This window comes from Diceros bicornis, chromosome 27 (genome assembly GCF_020826845.1).
Source record: "Diceros bicornis minor isolate mBicDic1 chromosome 27, mDicBic1.mat.cur, whole genome shotgun sequence".
Taxonomy (NCBI): domain Eukaryota; kingdom Metazoa; phylum Chordata; class Mammalia; order Perissodactyla; family Rhinocerotidae; genus Diceros; species Diceros bicornis.
In genome coordinates this window covers 10754087-10769519 of record NC_080766.1, presented here as the reverse complement: position 1 = coordinate 10769519, position 15433 = coordinate 10754087, and the positions used below count along the sequence as shown (strand labels likewise).

Sequence of the window (15433 nt, the reverse complement as noted above, 5' to 3'; positions counted from 1 at the left end):
TTAGCACTTACGCAATTCCCTTCTGGTGCAACTAATGTGTTCTTTGTGTCTTTATTCTTAGGCTTATTATACTGAGTTAAGAGGATTAATCTACTGGTGGAACTCTATTATTCTCTACATTAGGTCAGCAAAGAAAGATTAGTTTTGTAGAGAAAAATTACAAGGCAATAGTCACATCTGATACTTTTTTTTCCTGTTACTTTAATTAAGCTATAGTCTGGATTCTAAGGAATAAATATATTTGTAATGAAATTATTTTGGAAGTTGGAGTCAGCCCTGATGTCTGGCTCTAGCTAGGAGTGTAACTTTATTCAAAACATTTAATCTTCATGTGCCTTGTTTTCCTCACTCATGTCTCTTGTGCTGTAAACTTTCCCACCACATTGACTTCTACTAAACACATATGGGTATCAAATCATTCCCATCGGAACAATCATTATGTGGTTCAGCATGAGATTCTTTTTGTGATTACTTAAAGGACGTGAATAAAGTGAAATTAACAAATAAATAAACACATGCATATTTATGATGCAAGTTCTACCCATACATTTGGTCATTTAATAAATATTGATCACCTACGTGTGTTAGGGGCCATTCTGAAAATTTTAATTTGCACATGTGACTTGACAGAGTCATGAGTTAACCATGATATCTTTCTCCCCAATACATGACATTTGTCCATATCTCTTCCTTGTTGATTTCATTCTCCTTCATGGTATCCACTGTCACCTAGGTTCCAACAACTCTCAAATTTGCATCTGTGATTCAGATCCTCCCCTGAGCTCTGCATATATGTAGCCAACTTTTTATGAGACATTATGTACTCTGCTTTACTACAAGTACTTTATACTCAATAAATATATGTGAATTATTTTTTCCCCAAATCATTGTTTCTACCTATATACTCAATTCTGATGTCACCACCAACAACCCCATTATCTAACATAATTCTGGCAATTACCCTGTACTCTTATTTCTCCCATACTTTCACATTCAATCATTCTCTGATTTCTACAAGTGCTACATCCTTATACATCTTAAATTCTTCCTTTCTTCTCTACGTCACATGCTATTTAAATAGTTTACTATGTGACCTCCTAGCCCCCAGGCTTTCTTCCTCCAATCTGTTCTTCACGCAGACACCAAAATGATCTTTCTAAAATGCATATTTGTCCATGTTTGCCCCATGAATAGAAATATCAGCAGTGTTTTGTTGCCAACAGTATCATCTACACCTCGAAACTCTACCTGCTTCTATTGCCACCTCCTGCTTCCCTCTCTACAATTCATGTTGTAGTCACACTAAACTACTTACTGTTGTCTGAATATTGCCATTTGAGGACTCCACAGTGTCGCATAGACTGGGCCATCTGCTGTAAGTCCTTAGAAATTTTCTGTGTACCCCATAGCTCTCAAATTAGTAATTCCTTAAGAAACATTCCTTGAATTACACAAATTCCTCCTTTCCTTCTTTATACCCCTTTCATTTGCATAATGGTCATTTGGTCGTACCTCATAAACTAATAGACTGTGAGCATTGCACATGGCTTATTGTGCAATCTTTGTAATGCAGTAGAAAGAACATTGACTGTGGAGATGGACAGGCTTGTATTCCTCAGCAGTACTGCTTCTTTTGTTGTTGGGTGACTTACTAAGCCATCTTAAAAATGCAATAAAGCCTTAGTTTTAAAGAACAAATGAGGGTCAAAAATATAGATCTATGTCATCTAGCTCACTCACCCGGTTCAGGTAAGTGTTTATAGACTTTTTAATTGCAATAGTTTTTACATTTATATACGGCCTTGCAAGATGGCCTTGTTAATAGGGCTTTTTTTCTGGATGTAAACATCTGCAGCTCTTTTTATTAGTAGGTCTAATTTTTACTCTAGGTGCCTTTTGTGTGCAGAAGTCTTTCCACTGGTCTGGTGTTTACCCCAAAACAATTAATGGCAGAGAAGAAAACTTTAAAAATTTACTATGGCTCCTTCTATCAGCAGTGGGACCCCTTGTCACCGATGGCTTAGGTGTTTCCGTTTCTGGCATTGCATTAAACTTTACTCTGGTGTGAAAGAATAAATACCTTTCTAAAGTTATGTGACATAATTGTACCAATTTTTATTTTCTATCATTTCTAGAACCAAGTGTAATAAATATTCTTTAAAAACTCCTTTCTACTGGTTATGTTATTAAATCAAATAAATCTCTAACAAACCATATATGTATATTCCCCTCAGAATAGTAAATGGTGTATAATACACACTTAATAAATGACAGATAAAATGACAATTGTAATTTCAGTATACTTGATACTTAGCTCAGAGTCTGACAAATTGCAGGTGTTCCAGTAAATAATCAAGAGATTAAGTGAATGAATGACTGAGTTAAATGAAGGAATTAAATCAAATTAGCGGCTAAAAACTGGTTGTTCATCAGAGTCACTTGGAGAACAATTTTTAAGAAAGCAGATGCCTTCTTCTAAACACTGATCTATCAGAAACTCTGGATGCAGGACTAAGACATCTGTGTTTTTAAAAGTTCGTGACGTCTGTACACAGCAATATAAATGTACTTAGTGCCACTGAACTGTACATTTAAAAGTGGTTAAAATGGTAATGTTTGTTAAGTATATTTTACTACAATAAAAATATAAAGAAAAAAAGAGTTCATGGTGTCCATTTTTGGCAATGATTCTTAACGGTAGAATGCTCTGGGGGAAAACATGAGAAGTGTCAGTCTCAAGAGTTGGGAGATCACATGCAGATTGCAAAACATCATAGAGTCTGCACAAATTCTAAATGTTTCCACGGTGTGTTGTTTTCCTTTGGCAATGAGGTAATGACATAGAATGCACTAGTTCATTTACTGACTTGATCAACTTATATGTCAAATTATTTTATCTCTCTGTTGCTTATCTTTCCTTATTTGGGTCTAGTTAACACCCTCAGTCTTAAAACTCTAACACCAGGTTAAAGAATGTCCATGAGGGCCAAGGATAATCCCAGTGTTGAAGGGAGGCATAGTGGAAATGAATGGTGTCCACACAACACCAATTAACATGTACCGCTGGATCAAATGCTGCCAATAATCACTTCAGATATCTTAGTTTGGCTGTTCCATAAGTAGACCATGGTCTCCAGAGGAATTCATTCTCTGAAGTGTGTTGTCACAGAACAATGCGCAAAACGTTTGCAACATGCCTTAATTCATTTTAGACATTTTTAAATTGGCAGTATTAGTTTTGATAAGGTGTGACTTCTAAATATGTTTATTTTGAATTTCTGTTCTTCCCAAATCTATCCACCAGTGATATGCCTAATTGCTTTAGTAATAGTGTTTCTGAATCTAGTTATATTTAAATCAAGCTATGCAAAGCTTTCATTAAAAGAGAGAATAACAGAGATGAATCATTCTCCAACTTTGGTGTGCATGAGAAACACTCAAGTCGGTTGTTAAAAATGCAAATTTCTAAGCCCAACTCCAAGAGATGATCTTGTTGTAATTGTGGAGATGAAAGTATGCATTTTTAGTAATACAAGTGATATGATTCCGACAAACACTAAAACCTAAGGAACCCCCACCCCACCTCCACCCCAGGATACTGACACTAGATTTTGGCAGGTGCATGGAAGAAGAGATGTTACTTTTTTTCCACCTTACAATTAGATACTTTTCTTGCTTAAATGTAGGTAGCAGATGAACAAATGATGATTTAATGAGTAAAATGCTGCACTAGTCTTTCTATTCTTTCTCATGCTTCTCTTATTTACACTAATAACAAGTGTTTATATAGCAAGTATTGTTTTTTCTTCCTAATTAGTATTTTTACCTGCTCTATTTTTTTTTTTTTTTTTGTGAGGAAGGTCAGCCCTGTGCTAACATCTGCCAATCCTCCTCTTTGTTTTTTTTTTTTTTTTTTTTTTCGCTGAGGAAGGCAGGCCCTGGGCTAACATCCGTGCCCATCTTCCTCTACTCTACATGGGATGCCACCACAGCATGGCTTGCCAAGTGGTGCGTTCGTGCGTGCCTGGGATCCGAACCGGCGAACCCTGGGCCGCTGCAGCAGAGCACCAGCACTTAACCATTTGCGCCGCTAGGCCGGCCCCTATGTGCTCTATTTTTTAATTTCTTCAAGTAGTTTTGTTTTAAAGTTATATTCATGAGATCACATTCAGAATAACAAAAAAATCACAAAATGTGTTGTTTCTAATGAAAGAACAAGAAAAAACTCCACCTGTTATAAAAATATGCATGTTCGTGTGTGTGCATGCATTTACGAGTGTGTATATATTTATTTATATACATAAAATTCCATTTGAATTGCTGATTATAATGAAAAAATACTATTTTTTAGTTTCTCTGTTGTTGCTAATGATTTTTAAAAATTTTATTCATAGCCTATGATAAAATGTTACTTTTGAAGTGTAGTGTTTTTCTGCTTTCATACTTTCATTTCATATTTACACGAAAGCTGTTAAAACCAAACCACATTAGTTATAAATATTTATAAAGCAAAATCACATCGTGATTTTAAAACCACATGTCACTTTTTCACTACTCTGTAGTAGTGATTAATATGAACTAAGTGGAAGCTGCCATTTTACTGATTCTTCAATTTAATTATTTATGATGAGAAGTGAACAGAGATCGAGATGTGCTCTTCAAAGTAATTCCTCTCAGAGGATACTCATGTCTGACTTAGAGTATGTTTAATTCACCCCAGCTATACCTAATGCTTCCTTCAGTATTTTTCTGCAGATTATGAAATTATTTCTAAAGCAGTTCTTTCTTCAAAAGAACTATGAACAATCAAGAGTTTTCACTGTTATTCAAAATGTCAGAGTCACGTGATAACAAAGGCAAATTCAAGATACCTATTTGTACATCGACAGACAAAGTTCCTTATACTTAGAAATCAGATGGGAATTTAGGTTGAAAGAGGCAATATCAAATTAGACTCCAAGATTGGCAGCAAGAGATGGATCCTACTTTACTTGCTTTTTTTTCAATCCTTTCATAAATGCCCTTGCCTTTGAATAGTAGGAAACTGAATTAAACCCTCAGGCTGTTTCTTAAATTAATGGAGAAAGTCCCCCCTCCTAATTCTCCTACCATTTTGAACTTTCCTTAGAAGCCTACTCTGAGGTATGCCCTGATTCAGTGGAACTAAACTATGAATTAAAAAGGCATAGTCACCTAAGTTCTTCTTCTAGCATGAAAATTAATTAGCAGTGCCCTGGTGAAGAAAAACAGAGATTTTGTTTTAGCAGTATTTGGGGAAATTGCAGTCATTCTCCATGATTGACCTTTGCTTAGTGTTTCATTTAGCTATTGCCTGCTCTTCCATACTGATAACTCTTCAATTTTCTCTTTTCTTCACTTTGCTTGTTGGTTAATAATGAATTCTCTTTGATAATGTGTCTCTTTGTCAATCTCTTTATCAAGAGTTTTTTCCCTGTGCTGACTCTTTAACAATACCTCTTAAGAAACATGATTTGCTTGTGTTCTATTTATATTGAAATTGAAGAAAGAGTTGAGTTGTCCTTAAGTTGAGGCTGGATAAACTCTGTGGAGGTTGTTGACCTCTTATCAGAGTGCTTCCTAATCCCAACCCCAATGCTTTGGCACTATCTAAGATCTCAGAATTATGGAACAATCCTGGGGTGGGTGAACGGAGCTGTTGAACATGAATAAGTCTCAGTTTTTCTATCAGACACACAGAATGGATGCACAGAGTCAGGAATTAATTTCCATTATAGAAAAATAAAGAAAATGTTATTTTTTAAACACCTGATTTTATGGACTGAGCTGCATACTTGCAATAAATGTTATAAATTAATGTAGATCTTTTATAGTTTGGCGATTTTCATCTCCAATTCAGCAATATTAACTACTGAACTAAACCAATGTAACTTCTGAGAAGACCACACAAAACAAAATACTAATTAAAAAGATATGAAGACTTGAAAGAAAAGGATAAATAAGGGTGTATAGTAAATACCTCTTTATCTTACTTGAGGAAATTTTATCATAGAGTATCTTTGTTTCATCTCCAAGGTCTAGAGAAGGGGGAATTAATTTTAAACCAGGCTTTGATCATAACCAAATCAAGCATTACAAATACATTTTGACTTTCCTTTGTGAGTATGTCAATATGTTGGTCTATGAGGGTTGGGACAAGGATGAGGAGAGTGAGGGCCCTAAGGTACAAACTTTAAGGGAGTACTTAATTTCAGGGTCATGAAAGTACTGTCCTTGCACTTGTGTGGCCCTGAGGGGGAGTGCCCCCTTACAATTTGCATCCTAGTCTCCTCATTCCCCTCACCCTGGTCTCCTCCCTTTGATGTATAGTTGTATTATTGTTAGACTACCAGGTAATGTAGAAGCACACTTGCCTTTGAAGTGAGGCTAATACATTAATGTTTAGCGTTAGAACACCTTGCTCATATAAATGAATTGCTGTGGTGCTGTTGATCTTTCACTATGACTAGTTGTGTTTCTCATGAGTTGGGGTATTAGGATGCTATGTTGACTTGACATGATGCATTTAGCTCAGCATAGATTTTTTAGAAAATGAGTATTTGAAGATCTGCTTTTCTCTTGACTATTTTTTTACTGATATGTTGAACACTTAATAAAGATAAAATACTTTTTGAAACAAGCAAGTGTTCACTTCCTTGGTGTGTGGTCTGAAAGGTATATAGATTCTCCTGAAGCCTGAAACATCTCCAGTGCTTACTATACTGACTTGTGCCATATAGGAGAGTTCCGTGCTAGCAAGCTTGTTTTAGGATACATAGACTGTGAAAGCTTAATTCTACCTTTAAAAAATAAAATAGGCTCCTAAGACCACATCATTCTGAGTTAAAAAGTCATTTTAAAAAGCTCTGTAAGGCTGAATTGTAGGAACTCTGGTAAAGCTCAAGGCAAGAAACTTCCTAGAGCACTTCAGCATAGGGAGTGAAGTCCTTCCATCTCTAGACTTCCAGTTGAGGCTGACTTATCTACTAGGCACAAAGCTATTAGGTGCCCACAAAAAGTGTTTTAGTTTATTTTAAATCAGAAGAAAAAGTGAACGTAATCTAGCCTGCATAATATTTATCTTTATGCTACCATAGTCTTAAAATATAACTATTAATATATATTTTTTTAATTAAAGAAGAGGACTACAAAAACAAAAGTTCCTAGGGCCTATGAAAGTCATAATCTGGCTGTGTTTATTGTCACCAGAAGAGATTTATTTCCTAGTGAGAAGAATCTCATGGCCTAGTTTAGGTCACATGCCCATCTGTTTGGCTAAGTGCCACCAGAGTTTGAAATTGAGGTACAGTTTAAGAAGTAAGGTGGACGCCAGATGGCAAAAAGCAAATAAGTAAAAAATACAATAAATGTCTATTTCACATGGTGGTTAGGCATTATGAGTCCTGAAAATAGATCTGTATTTATATCGAAGTTTAAGGAATCATTGTATAGAAACTTCCAATTCCTCTCAACATCTGGTCTATACTCCTGGGCAAGGGTGGTACAGATATGTACATCTGATATGTATGCCTGAGCTGGATGTGGAAAGGTATTGACAAACCAGTTTTTCATCCACCAGTTCATCCCTCCATATTTAATACCAGAATTTAGTTGTAATGATTTTCTATGATATGATATCGCCAATTTTCCCTAAATATCTTGCTCTTTATGTAAAATCAGGTTTTGTGAGGTGTATTAGTTTGCTAGGGCTGCTGAACAAAGTGCCAAAGACTGAGTGGTTTAAACAACAGAAATTTATTTCCTCACAGTTCTGGAGGCTGGAAGTCCAAGATCAAGGTGTTGGCAGGATTGCTTTCTTCTGAAGCCTTTCTCTTTCTCTTTGGCTCATGGATGACCCGTTTTCTCCCTGTGTCTTTACATGGTCTTCCCTCAGTACATGTCTGTGTCCAAATTTTCTCTTCTTATAAGGATACCAGTCATAGTGGATTAGGACTTGCCCTAACGACCTTGTTTTAACTTAATTCTCTGTAAAGGTGCTATCTCCAAATATAGTCACATTCTGAGGGTTAGGACTTCAATATATGAATTTTGGGGGGACACAATTCATCCTATAACAAGAAATAATCAAACTAGGTTAAATATACTGCTCTAGGTACATATATGTCTAATTATTATTACTATAGATTTTAATATTTAATATGTGCTCTGCTTTAATATGAACTATGTAGTTGGAACAATGAAGGATCTTGAGGACATAGGCTTATGTCATTTTGACCAGAGGGAATTTAGGGCACTGTGACAATAACATGGTCAAAAACATTAATTTTTATTGTGACAGATCTAATAATAACCTTTCCTATAAAGCAGTGTTTCTAATATTGTGATCCTTGTTTCACCTACATCAGAATCACTGGGGATGCTATCTGTTGGCTCTACCCCAGAACCACTGAAGCAGAATCTCTGGAGGTGGTGGCCCAACTATCTGAATTTTTATAAAACATTCCAGGTGATGCTGGCACATACTGATTTGAGAACTGCTCTGAAATCAAGCAGTATTTTTTCTCTTTTACTTTTTAATTTAATGGCTGCTATAGACTGAAAGGTTGTGTCCTCCTAAAATTCATATGTTGAAACCTAATATCCAGTGTGATGGTATTTGGAGGTGGGGTCTTTGGGAGGTGATTAGGTCATGAGGGCTCTGACAATAGGATAAGTGCCCTTATAAAAGGGACTCCAGAGAGTTTCCTTGCCCCTTCCACCATGTGAGGACACAGCAAGAAGACGGCTGTCTGTGAATCAGGAAGTGGCTCTCACCACATACCGAATCTGTGCCTTGATCTTGGACTTTCCAACTTCCAGCACTGTGAGAAATAAATTTATATTGTTTATAAGATACCCAGTCTATGATATTCTGTAATAGCAGACTGAACTGACTAAGACAATGGCTTTCAGATTCACAGAATTGGAATAATGATAATCAGTCATCACATCTATTTTTTTATTGCTCCATGGGCTCATCCATCTATCTATCTATCTACCTATCTATCCATCCATTCATCTATCTATCATCATCTTCATCCATCTATGTCTATTATCTAAAATATACTGAATTCTCTTGAACTCACCAACCAAATCAAGAACTAAAACATTGAGAGTAACTTACATCCACTTACATGGTCTCTCTTATCGCATCCCCCATCCCTCTCCGGTGACCATTATCTGAATTAGTATACAACGTTATTTTGTTAGAACAGTACATATATGTATATATAAGTATACATATGTCTGTGTATATATACAAACATGTATATATACATATGTATAGTTTCAACTGTTTAGAACTTTTTGTTTTAAAAGGCTGTCAAACTGTTGATAACCTTCTAAGATTTGCTAAACTCCTCCTCCCCAATGACAACATTATGTTGAATTTAATTATTCTAAATTGTTGCATATAACCTTATTTATTCATTTTCATTGTTATAGATATACTTCTTCATTTTCACTATTGTAGAATTATATTGAATGAATATACCACAACTTAATTATTCATCGTCTTCTTCAATTGGGTTCATTTCTAGTATTTCCCTCTTAAAAATAGCCTTGCCAGTAATATTCATGTTTATGCATCCAATGTACATATGTGAGGGATATTCTGGAATATATAGCTAGAGGTGAAAATATTGAATGGTAGGATATGCGAATAATGACATTAAATAATATTGCTAAGTTATTTTCCAGTCATTTTACCTATTTGTGTTCTGATCAATAATGTTGAAGCTAGCCATTCTAGCACTGTATTATCAGATTAATAATCAATATTATTAATATTTGTTAATCAAATGGATATTAAATGGTATCTCATTGTGGTCTCAATTTGTGTTTCCCTAATCACAGTGAGATTGAGGAGCTCTTCATATCCTTACACGTCATCTGTGTTTCTTCTTCTCTGAAATGCCTGTTCATATTTTTTGCCTATTTTCTATTGTGTTGTTTGTCTTTTTCTTACTGATTTTTAGAAGGATTTCTTTCCTTTTAATATATCCTCGATCCTGTTCTTTTGTCAGTTATATTATTGCAAATATCTTCTACCAGTTTTTCTTTGTATATTCTCTTATTTTAAGATATCTTTTGCAAAACTAAAATTCTTAGTTTAGAGTCAGTTTTATCAATCATATCTTATATAGTTAGCACTTTTTCTGTCTTATTTGAGAAAACCTTCCTTATCCCAAACTCAGAAAGATATTAATCTATATTTTATACTAAAACTTTAAAGCTTTGTTTTTGATATTTATGTTCTTAATCTATCTGAATTTGCTTGTGTGTAAAGTATAAGGTAGGGATCTAATTTCTTGTAATTTTTTACTTATAGATGATTGTTTTTCTTCAGTTCCATTAGTTGAATTTTTTTCTTTTTGAACTGATCTTGTATGCCACCATTGTCATATATCATTTCCATATGTGAATGTCTCTCTAAACTCTTTATTGTGTTTAATCTGTTAGTTTGTAAACCCTCAATACAAGACTACACTATCATATGTGTTATAGCTTCCTAATAAGTCATGGTGTCTGATAGAGCAAGTCCTCACTCTATTCTTTTTCTGTGAAAATTTCTTGGCTATTCTTGATCCTTTAAGACCCCTTCATATAAGTTTTAAAATCAGACTGTCAAGTTTGATACAAAAAATCTTACTGCTATAGAGTGCCAAAAAAAAAAATAAGAAGGAACAAAACTCTATTCATCCTGTGGTCTCACCAGGGTCACAAAGAAAAGAAAACAAAATTATTGCTCTGGCCTCTCAGTCTACTCTATTGGAATCACTTAGTATTTATACATATTTCATTTAGAAAATATATCCTATTACTATTTAGTAATAGGTTACTATATATCCTAATACTATTTAGTATTTATTTTGGGGTTTAAAATTTTATGTTTTCTTAGGGCATTAAAGGGAAAGATTACAATTTAAAGTTCATATTTTTCTCCTGTCCTTGTGGTTTGCATATTGTGAGGATTTAGAACATGCTATTTCAGCTTCATTTTTATAACTGTAATGCACTATTTCATTGAATGTTTCCTCATAGCTTTTTATTTTATAGATATAGTCAAGTAGCAAGGACTATAATTTTGGTTATGTAGACCTTAAACAAATAGACTGTCAGTCATTTCTTCAGCAAACATGGGTTTATTCAAAATCAGCAAAGAATTGTAGTTTGGGATATGCATGCTATGGTGAACCATATGCAAATCCAGAGAGACAAAGGAAGGGGCTTACATTTATTGAGCAAAAGGGAGAGCAGGGATGGGCTGTTCTAAATGAAAGTCTTTGGAGAAAAGTAACAGTTCAGGGTGGCGACGGCTTCTCATTGGCCAAGCTGTGGCAATCCTCATTGGCTGGGCTGTTGCTGGGCAGGGAGAGAAGTCTTCCTTCAGAAGTAAAGTAGTTGTCCTTCCTGTCGGAGATACAAACGTTGGGTGTCTTTCTGTTTGGTGTAATTGGTGATGTATAGTAGGATATGAAAGCTCTCCCTACAGGCTGCCCAACTCCAATTTAGTCAGGCTTTCTTTTATTAATTTCCACAATTATAAGATGGCTTATTTATTATTAATTGAAAATAAATGAACCCTTCTTCCACAAATCTCAAAATTTTATTTGGATAAATCCCAATTGGTTTAACATTCACAACCCTCTTGATAATAATGGAATGGAACCCATTACTCCACCCTTATCTTTGTAAGGAAAATAGTTGCAGACATAATGCATAACTAGGATGAACACCCATAATATGGCAATCAAAATATGACTCCATTCTCTCATTGCTTCATATATTCACTGGTGGTAAGCTAGGTAGCATGTAATCTTGAGCAGCAATTTACAGAATAGAAATCTGGTAATCAAAAGGAGTTTGCGTAGCTGCTTAAAGTGCATTATCTATTCTCAATACATAGCTTAGATGTGGTAGAATTTAGCTTAGTGCATATGTCTGTTACTTCATTGTATTTCTTTTAGCAAAGAGTTTTTTTGTTTTTTTCGAGTTCAAATTTTCTCAAGGACATAGAATGTGAGGACATTTAGTATTCTGGTACAGTGCACTCTGTTCCGTTAATCCTTTTTATGCCGAGAAGCTGGAATGTGAAAAGGTTGTAAAACAAGGAAACAAACTCAAATGCTTATTTCTTGTTTTAGTCTAATCCCATTATAATACAGCACCAATAAGCATGTTGGCTAAGATAATAAGAGTGTGACCACACGATTTGTGTCTGAAATTCACTGTGATCAATTCTAATTTACATTATGTGAAAAGATATTTACAAAGCACAAAACAAAAGACGGAATAAAAAAAGGACAAGTTCCATTCTTCTGCTCTGACCATGTTCATTGCAGTGAGCTTTGCTTTGGTTTAAGCTCTTACTTTGGACTGAAATCAATTAGAAGAAATGGATTATGGGACTTGAGGTCTCCTCATTGAAAACATCAGTAAACAGAAAGGAGAGAGAAAAACAAATTTCATAATTGAGAAAAATTAAAATCCTCCCTGTAAATGAGGTTATACACAAGATCAGACCACAAACAAACAACAACTGAAATGAAAGCATGAGTTGAAAGCACACAGGACGTACTGCAGGACAAATTATGTCTCCAATATAGATGAAATCAATTTCATGCACAATTTATTAGAGCTGTCATGGATGGTCTGTCCTATGACAGAATCTAGGTGAATTGAGTTATTTACTTACCATGGTACCAAGTGGTCTTTTAGAGTGATGTTTCTTAAACTTCCTCATTCCCTAGAGTACTTGTTAAAAATACAGATTACTTTGCCCCACATGAGATCTACTAATTCATAATTTATGGTGTAGGAATTTGGGAATATGTATTCATTATTAGTTAAGTTTGCAAAACACTGCTTTAGAGGAAGGTACTACAGGAACCAGCATAGCATTAGTGTGTGTGTGTGTGTGTGTGTGTGTGTGTGTACGTGTAGTACTACTCTATAGAATGTAACATTTTAGTTTTTAAATATCTCTCTAAAAATGCACAAAACTGCAAGAATGATCTAGTTAATATTCAATTGACTTCAGTTGTTTCCTAATAAGCATAATGATGGCTCTGGCTTTTTGCTTTTACTTTGTTTTTCTGTCAGAAGCGCATCCATGTTGGAGTGAGACCAGGGCCTTCTCATGAGCTAAACAGAATGTGTTAGAACCTCTATAGACTAAGCAAGTTCTGAAATTTTATCTTCCTCTGGTAAGTGGAAAAGAATAATTTAAAATGTGCTTTTTACTTATCTCTATTAAAATAGCCAACGTGAAGGGAATGTCACACCTCTAATTTTCTCTATGAGTAAGTATAATAGAAAATTATTTAAAGCAACAACAAAAAACAACACGGCAAGTTCCATTCAATAATTTCAGAATGTGTTCTTAGAGATAAAAATTTTGTGAAAAGAATGTCAATTAAATTGTATATGTAACAATTACACAAATATATGTTCCTTTGAAAATTAGAGCATGTATAGCTTTTCTGTTTGGGAACTTTCACTCTCTGGAGGGTGGTCTATGTTTTACAGCAAGACATCCATATTTCCAGAAGGCAGATAGGTTCAAAGAGCTTTAGCAATTTGCTTGGAGGCAACATCACTCAAAAGAAAAGTCAGAAGTAAGGGAAGCTTCCTCACTGACCGCCTGGCCTCTCGTGGACGTGTGTTTGTTGCCATTGCTCTTTCTGAGACAACTTAGCCCTAGAGAAATCCACATTTCTTGCTTTATTGTCCACAGTAGCCATTGCCTGCAGCATTGTAGGTGTCAAAATTGCTTTTGAGAATGATTAGTTAAAATAAATGCTTTTTCCCTACATTTTAATCTTTGTAGAGCCTTTCCACAGGAGCCAACGTGAGGGGCAGATGCTCCGTAGCACAAGCCTCGTCTTTTCCTCCTCCCGTGACCACCTGCTTCCTGCCTCAGCACTTGGATCTGCCTCACAGCCCAGCTGTTTCCTCTGTTCCAGGCCCCATGGCTCTCTCAGTCATGGCACAAGTGCTGTGTGAGCAGTGACCCTTGTGGCTTCCCTGTCATCGTCCAGCTGCCTTCAGCCTGAGCACTGACTTTAACAGATTCCCCTCACATTTCTGCTGTCAGCCTGAGGCCAGACTTCACAACTTCCCTCGTCCATTTCGCTGGCCTCCTGCCTCGGTTAGGAGCTTCAGAGATTCTCGAACACGCCCCATCTGCCCGCTGATGCCTCCCAGTTTAATGGCTGCCCTACTCCTTGGGATTCTCTTCCGCAGAGGAGGACATGAAGTGTAGAGGGCTTCTCCAACATACAGTTGACAATGTTGTTCAACGAAGCTTCAAATTAATTTGAATTTTGTGAAAATAAGCATTAAAATATGCCTACATCACACTTAAGTCAGATGCAAAGGTTATCTCGCAGCAGGCTTAGAAGACAAGCATAATCAGAGATAGGTAGCATAATTACAGTAGGAAAAGCACTACAATAAGAACCGAAATATGCCAGGGGAGTGGATCTCTAATTTCTCCCTAACTTTAACAACACTTCTGGCCTCGGGAAGTCACTTTGCTGATCCGGGTCTCAAATGCCTCGTTAATAAAATGTAAATTGTAAGATTTTGTCCACCTAAGGACCATGGCCTTGGCCAGGTAAAAGTTTAAATTAAATTCACTTCATTATAAAAGTAAGATAAAAATAGGTAATACTTAAAATTCGACAACATTTAATTCTGTTAAAAACAGAACATTTTATGTTAAGTAGTAATGTGAAAACAATACTTGAAAATATAGAAAACAAGAAACAAATCTTTTAATATGATTGTTGGCATTTTTAAGTATATTTCTTTTTGTGGGTACACGTAGATATATATTCTCTTTCTTTCTCTTTCCCTCTCCCTCGCTCTCACATGCACAACACTGTGTACTTCTAATTACCCTCTGCTTTTTCACTTATATTATAATTTATGTCATAATTTAAAGTAGATTTTGTTGTAAGTATAGTTTCATTTTATTTCAGTCTTTATCTTAGTGTTAAATTATTCTATTCTATTCTATTCACAATTCTCTTATCTTTTGATTTAAATTTCTGGTTTCCATAAATAAAGTTACAATCATAGACACATTAAGTATTTATTATGTTCCAGGTTCTGTTAAAATTATTTGTCAAAAAGTATCTCATTTGATGAACATCTAATTTGTTTATATCCTATTTTATTCCCAAAAGGGTTTAAATAAAATAGATTACAAAAAATATAAAATAACACTGGAAAAAATCAGTGTGATTGGGAAAAACGCATAAAAAAATAATCTGAAGCAAGAGGTATGAAGTGCATGCTGTGAAGTTTTATACATTCACTAGAGATGTACATCAGATTAGATTTTTTGATTTTTAACGGCCAAATATGGGACAAGGGATGTTGGTTAACGTGGGAGTATAATTATTTA

General features: G+C 35.1%; 1 long non-coding RNA gene across 3 annotated transcripts in view; it reads left to right on the top strand.

Annotated features, from left to right (window-relative positions):
• The window catches only part of LOC131423111 (uncharacterized), a 48270-nt gene extending 33119 nt beyond the window's left edge, over window positions 1-15151 (top strand). For all 3 annotated transcript variants that reach the window (XR_009224241.1, XR_009224242.1, XR_009224240.1), the window contains exons 2-3: window positions 13123-13226; window positions 13850-15151. This is a non-coding gene — a long non-coding RNA (uncharacterized LOC131423111). The remainder of the gene's footprint in view (window positions 1-13122; window positions 13227-13849) is intronic.
• Window positions 15152-15433: the final 282 nt, after the last annotated feature.